The sequence below is a fragment of the Esox lucius genome, chromosome 17, assembly GCF_011004845.1.
Source record: "Esox lucius isolate fEsoLuc1 chromosome 17, fEsoLuc1.pri, whole genome shotgun sequence".
Classification (NCBI taxonomy): Eukaryota; Metazoa; Chordata; class Actinopteri; order Esociformes; family Esocidae; genus Esox; species Esox lucius.
In genome coordinates, this window is record NC_047585.1 from 1340819 (window position 1) to 1347952 (window position 7134).

Consider the following 7134-nt stretch of genomic DNA (forward strand, 5'->3'; position numbering starts at 1 on the left):
ATGTGTATGTTCCTATATTAGTCATCATAAGTGCCCATAAGGTGTGGGTCATATAAATCGAACCATACAGTAAAATGGCATGTATTCCTGGGGCTACACAGAAGGTCAATATGCCAACGACTCAGGAATGACTAGTTATGTCATATGTTTCTGGGTCTAACCAGACTGCTTTGAAAATCCAAGATTTAGGGATACCAAGCCGGGTCGCTTAGGCTTATGTGTGGGTAATTACCAGTAGCCCTACGAGCTTGATTATGAAGATGAATGAGGAATGCCCTAGTAATCTATATTCTAAAGTAAAACAATTGATTCCAATCAAGTAATAAAGTAACACTACAAAAAATAGTTACTTTATTTATTGGTAAATTCCTCTGTAAAATAAGTATTTGGTCACCTATAAACAAGCAAGATTTCTGTCTCTCACAGATCTGTTCCATCTTCACACCTGGTTCGTCTGAGCGGATGGGGCTACCTTGGCCCCAACACTGTATGTCCGTTACTTTCAGGAAGCAAATAGGCCCATTGAGTGTGAGATTCGGATGTCCCACTGAGTTGAGACACCAGACAACACGGCAACCTTCACAAAAAAATCTTTTTTGCGAGGTTTTCTTCCACCTGTGCCTGAGTGAGGTGGTAGTTGGTGTCCTTTAGAAGCTGTTTCACCAACGCCATGGATTCCGTCAATGACCGGGTGTTTTCCTCATAAAATGTATCCTCCCACCAGGGTTAAATTTTGTGTCCAGTGGTACTCTACCTAGAATATGCAACTGTCCCATTGTGAAATCTTCTGTCACTTCCAAACAGAAAGTGTGGTTAGCTGGATAAGTTAATCCCCCGTAAGAGAATGAGTTCATTTCACTGATGACATACTGTACCATTGAGTATTTGAAACATGGATAGCATTAGCATAGCTGTGTAGAGAATGCACAGTTATTCGTTTTGTAACGTGAAAAGTTACCGATTTATAATGTATTACATGTGCAAATTACATAACTAGCACTCTCATGACAACAAGATCTTTTTAGTTACCAATGTCAGTTTCATTCCCACAAAAGTAGCCAGTGAAGTGATCCCATTTAGCAACTTGGTCATTAACGACAACACCTAACGGGTAAATAGAAAAGGAGTTTGGAAACACCTGTTCCGGTAGGACAAAAGGAAAAGTTACATAGAAACCAATACAACCAACTACATTTGTTGGAATTGTAAATCATCACAGTGGTTAACAGTTCTGCATAGTTAATACACTGCATATTGTCAGCATGGAACCATTTGTCTAATTCAAGTGAAACAATAAGATCATTGATGACGTGGCGTGGGGTCTTACTGAAACGGAGATCTAATATCTCCTGCCATGCTGCTGCAAACAATTCCTGTGCATAGGTTCAGCAAGCCATATCCTGTGCAACTGCGCGTGTTTGATTAAAAACCATTTGGCTAAGTCTTAACAATGTTTTAGCTGACTGAACTGCCGTTATGATGTTGTCATTACCCAATGTCAGATGCTGGAAACCTGTAGCCACTTATTTTGAAATCCAAGCCGCTACTGTGCCAATTGATATGTATTGGACAAGGAGTTACCAGCCCCAAATAGGCCAGTCACATCTGAAATTAAACCACACCTTGTTGGGTGTGCTTAGCTCAGACAGCTAATCTTCCTTTAAAATCTGAAATCGGGTCCTCTATTCGTGTCTGTAACCATGTGTAGGTTCTTTCATCCTTGCCGCAATGGGCCTGGAATGCCAACAAAACGTTGGATAAGTTGTAGGACATCATGCAAATGAGTCTTGTTAATGTTTCCTTTAACAAGACCCTCTTTAGGGACCGGATACAGTTTTGGGCACTGTGTTGGTTTGTGATTGCTGCATGTAGTCAGGTTAAAACAATACTTAGATACCCATGAACAATTTCTTGCATTTGTCCAGGCTGTGAGATTAGCAGCACACGAGCCAACAAATGGTCTGGGTCTGAAGAAATCACCTGTAGGAAACGTTAGGTTATATAATGCAATGACAATGTTATAATGTGTCCTGTTATGAAGAGCAACATGCATGCACTGATATGTGGCTGGCTGCAATTCAATTGTGTTATAACACTTCTTTGGATCTGTGCCATTGTTATTAACTGAATAGTGTGTTCAGTAGGCCTATAGGTGTTCCTGGGTAATCCAGTAACTGGAACCAGACTGTTCTATTGTACTGGAAACGAATGTCAGTATTTATATTAATCTCTTTATGTGTGGGTAAAAATCCTGACTATTCAGACGGGGAGATGAGTGGATCCTATTTCACAGCAATTCTGTGTTGGACAATTTGGTACTGAGATAACCCCAGGGGGTCATGTATCTATGTTTTAGATTAATGTGAATATGTGCTTCTGTTTATGGCCCATGGTATCTCCAGTACCCATCTCCCGCAGCCTAGAGTGTGGTTAAGCTCTACATGCAGTCCCGCTTTGATGCAAGTGGGTCACTTTTCTGGTTTCCGGGTTCCACCAGCCTGTTAAGAAAGCACATCGAGAACCACACAAAGGTCATGGCCAACAAACAGTCTCATCACACTGGACTGGTTTGCATTGAGCCATGTGGAACCATTTGAGTTTCTTTCAGGCCTTGATGGCCAGGCAGCTATTGCAAATGGCCTTGACCTCGTAGGGACCATGCCATCTTGGAGGAAATGTTAGGTTTTTTCACAAACACGCTCACCATGATCATGCCCCCTTCTGTGAATCTGGTTTCAACTTCTGGGTTGAACAGAGCATTGTTTAACCGGTCTGACTGCTGCTTTCTCAGCATAGCCTGTGCATACAGCACCTTGAGTCTGTCCTGAATCTCTGTCAACATAGTCTAATTTGTTGTGAACATTAGAGGTCCCAGGGCAGCTGGGTTCACCTCTGGGTCAATGGGAAGCTGCATTGTTCTTCCTGTTATCAGCATGTTTGGGCTGATACCTGTAGCTCTAGAGGCCCTGATCACTGTCAACACTGTTGGAAGAGCATCAATCCACTGATCTTTGTGTTGCAAAATTTGTTTGGCAATTGATTATTTCAGAAAGAAAAAAACCTGCTGCCTGTGGTCTGTACGGCACGTGCAACCTCTGTTTGAATTTTTACATTTTGCACATATCCTTTAATGACTTGGACGGTGAAATGGCCACCTCTGTCTGATTCACAGCGATTCGCCACACCCCTGAGGGTAATGATCTGGTTTGCCCTGGTTTGCCATGTGCCATGTTGTGGGCCGAGTTATTCTATGTGGGGATACCTTCCACTCACTCTGAAAACTTGTTGACTACAACCAAACATTACCTATACCCCCCCCCCCCCCCCCTTTGCAGGTTGAAGATGCCCTATATAGTCAATCTTCAATGACTCCCAGGAACCCCTCTCGGAGGTTCTGCTTTGTCGAGCCTTGTACGTCTGGGTCTTCTCTGGTTCTCTGTTGCGCACGCCAAGCATGTTCTGCTCCAGTGTTCAACATCAGTGGCCAGGCCTGACCACCAATAGAACTGCTTCACGAGGTGTGCTGTGTTCTCTGAGGAAACGCGTATTCATGATACATTTTCATGATGGGCTTCTGCAGAGACCACATACTCGGGACCACGTACTCTCCATCATGGAGGACTATCTCCCGTACAACAGTGACTAACAAATCCTGTTTCAATTTAGCCCCCAGTTTCTCCTCAGACCCTTAACTCCTTCTGGAATTCTCTCAAATCCAAGGATGTGGCCTGAATGGCACTGACATATTATTGATTTCCTTCCTGCGGTAGTAAGCTATAGGCCATAGTTTACCTCCATCGCTCCTGGGCTAAGACGCCATTCAGTAGTGTTGTCCACTGTGTCAACCTGAACATGGAAACGCTTTGATGTGTCTGAACTCAGCTTACGCTTCAAGTTGGCGAAAGCCTCCTCATGCTCTGGTTGCCAGTCGAGAACATCCGATGGTGTGGTCTTACCCTTCATGAGAGAGTAAAGAGGAGATGTGATTTTAGCAAATTTGGGGATGAACTCCCGCAGAAAATTGACAATGCCTAAAACCTTTTGCAATGTATTCAGAGTTTGTGGGCGTGGGATTTCGGCAATGCACTTACGTCTGTCCTCGGTCAAAGACTTGTGGTTCTGTGTCAGAGAACAACCTAGGTATTGGACCTCCTGACAAGCAATCTGAGCCTTTACCCTGTTCATCTTGAATCCTGCGTCATCCATTGGCTGCAACACCTTATCTATGAACTGTAGATGGTACTCGTCACGAGACACCTGTTGCAATCAGTATCGTCGTCTACGTCACTGCAAGACCTCACCTGTTCTTGTTAGTGGCTTCAAAATGTCAGCTACCGCATGGCTAAAAATACAAGGTGAGTTGTGCATGCCCATTGGCAAGCGTCGTCAGGTGAACTGGACATTTGAGACTGTGAAGGTCCAATCTCCACTTGTCTGACTCTCTGACTATAATAGACCAAAACCATTAGCAGTATCCATTACAGAAAACCAACAAGCATTTGTAGGAACCTGCAATGGTTTTGGTCAATGTAGCCTGGTTAGCGACAATGAGTCGCTAACCAGATGCTGGTAATCTGTTGTTGCTCTCCAGAAACCAGTCTGATTTTTGGTAAGGGATGGCTAGATAGGAGAATTAGTGACAGAAGTGCAACGCCTGACTATCCAATATTTCACCAGTGTTTGGACTTCATCCCACAAGTCACCCTCTGCTTCTGGTTGATTTTGTATTGTTGAGCGATTCCCTCAAAACATACTTCCATGTCAATTTTACCACAGTTTGATGTCTTTTGCCCTATACTTTTGTCATGTTTGTCCAACAACTGCTGGACAGGACTTGAGTAGAGATGGACATAACTGGAGCAGGTGTAGTGCCCCCCCCCCCCCCCCCCCCCCCGGTTCTGTGATTCCAGGACAGTGGATGACAAAACCATGCACATCATTATGCTCCATACCCAAGACCGTTCCCTCGGTGTAAACCAGGTAATACCAGAGTGTCTCCTCTATTACCACAGACCCAAATGTAGTTAGTCTTGAGTACGAGTAGCTGTCATTATAAAAAATATTGATACTCTGTGATAGTAATTTTTTTCATCTGTCAACAGTAGCAGAAGATTAGTACAGGACACGGCTATCAATTAAGACCATTTGTGACAGAAGTCAGGTAATACCGCAAAAATGCTATTTTTATTAATTTTATAAAGTTCCAGATTCAAAGCTTTTTAATGGTATATAGTATAATCCTGTTTCATAAAGTTATGATAATCTGCTCTACTTAGTTCTGATAAAGCCTTAAAATTCACACTTGCCAGAGTGCTAGTCTTTGTTTACGCCCGTTCATTGTAGTTCACACCCTCTTAGGCCTTCACCCCACCCAGCTATTTAAATATTCAAATAGGGACACTGACCTTGTGTTAAACTGTCCTGGTTAGTCTCTAATAAACACATACTATATCAAACCAAATTTTAAAAAAAATGTGCGCTTGATACATCATGTATAAACAGTAAAGTGAGAGGTAAAGTAACTTAGCAGCAGGTTTCATAATAAATAATAGCAGCAATGTAAGTGCAGATAGTTTGAGTGCAGGTGGACAGCCACTGTGCTGTTTAGCAGTCTTACTGTACTGATGGACTGGGTTGGCCACATCTCTTTTTTTGTGTAATCATAGCTGGTCATAGTCACTCACACACCTGGATGAATGACCGGTCAAACGTGCAGCTAATTACTGAAATAAGTGACTTCCACACTTTTTTGAAGACAATGGAAATGTAAGAGTATCTCAGCATAATCACCCCTCCCGCATTTGCAATGAAATGCCTGTATTTTGTCAATTTCCTTCTCATGCACTGTAGGATATTCCACTGATACCATCACATGGTCAACATCTGTGACAACACTGTATCTATCGTTCTCTGACAACATTTCGAACAGCATCCAAGTCTTGGGTGTCCTCATCGTTGTCCAATTCATCTTCAGAGTCTGAGAGGGTAATTGCATCACTGTCCTCCAGAAAGTATTATCTCACAACTTGTTCCCCCAGATTTGTTAAAAACGGCAGCTAAATTCAGGGAAGTGATTAAGAGCTCTAGCAACGCGTTCGCACATGTCCATGTTTGAAATTCCCAGGATCGCAATGAGACTGACCAAGTTGATGCGTTATAAGCTGGTGATTTGATAGACCAATCTGAACTCAGTATGTCAGCATGTCCAGCCCCTTCATTATCTCAGTCAATACAGGAAAAGTTGTGTATTTTCCGCTGGTTAAACAAGGGTTTATGTTTTACATTTTATTCCTATTTACACTTTGCATACTAGTTAGTTAAGTCACATTCAAGTTCATCTTCAAGTAGGCATTTCTGCAAAAGAGACAAAATATCCCAGAACACATTTTTCGTCTTACTAACTGCTCTACCTAAGAAAAATGACATGCGACTGTAAGCCCTCATCTTATCTTCATCCACTTATCCGGTAGCAGCTCCAGAAGGGGACCCCAAACTTCCCGAGCCACATTTGCCAGCTCTGACTGGGGGATCCTGAGGCGTTCCCAGGCCAGTGTCGAAATATAATGTCTCCACCTAGTCCTGGGCCTACCCTGAGGTATCCTCCCAGCTGGATGTGCCTGGAACACCTCCCTAGGGGGATGTCCTGGGGGCATCCTTACCAGATGACCGAACCATATCTACTGGCTCCTTTCGATGCAAAGGAGCAGCGGCTCTACTCTGAGTTCCTCACGGATGGCCGAGCTTCTCACCCTATCCCTAAGGGAGAAGCCAGCCACCCTTCTGAGAAAACCCATTTCAGCCGCTTGTACTCGCAGTCTAGTTCTTTCGGTCATAACCCAGCTTTCATGACCATAGGTGAGTGTAGGAACGAAAATTGACCGGTATATCGAGAGCTTTGCCTTCCGGCTCAGCTCTCTTCGTCACAATGGTGCAGTAAATCGAATGCAATACCACCCCCGCTGCTCTGATTCTCCAGCCAATCTCCCGCTCCATTGTCCCCTCACTCGCGAACAAGACCCCAAGATACTTGAACTCCTTTACTTGGGGTAACGCTTCATTCCCTACCCGGAGGAGGCAGTCCATCGGTTTCCTGCTGAGAACCACGGCTGCGAACCGGTCCAGAGAATGCTGAAG

At 43.7% G+C, this 7134-nt stretch overlaps 1 pseudogene; it reads right to left on the reverse strand.

Moving 5' to 3' along the window:
• Positions 1-262: 262 nt before the first annotated feature.
• On the reverse strand, positions 263-4206 carry LOC105029676 (annotated as a pseudogene).
• Between the last annotated feature and the right edge of the window lie 2928 nt (positions 4207-7134).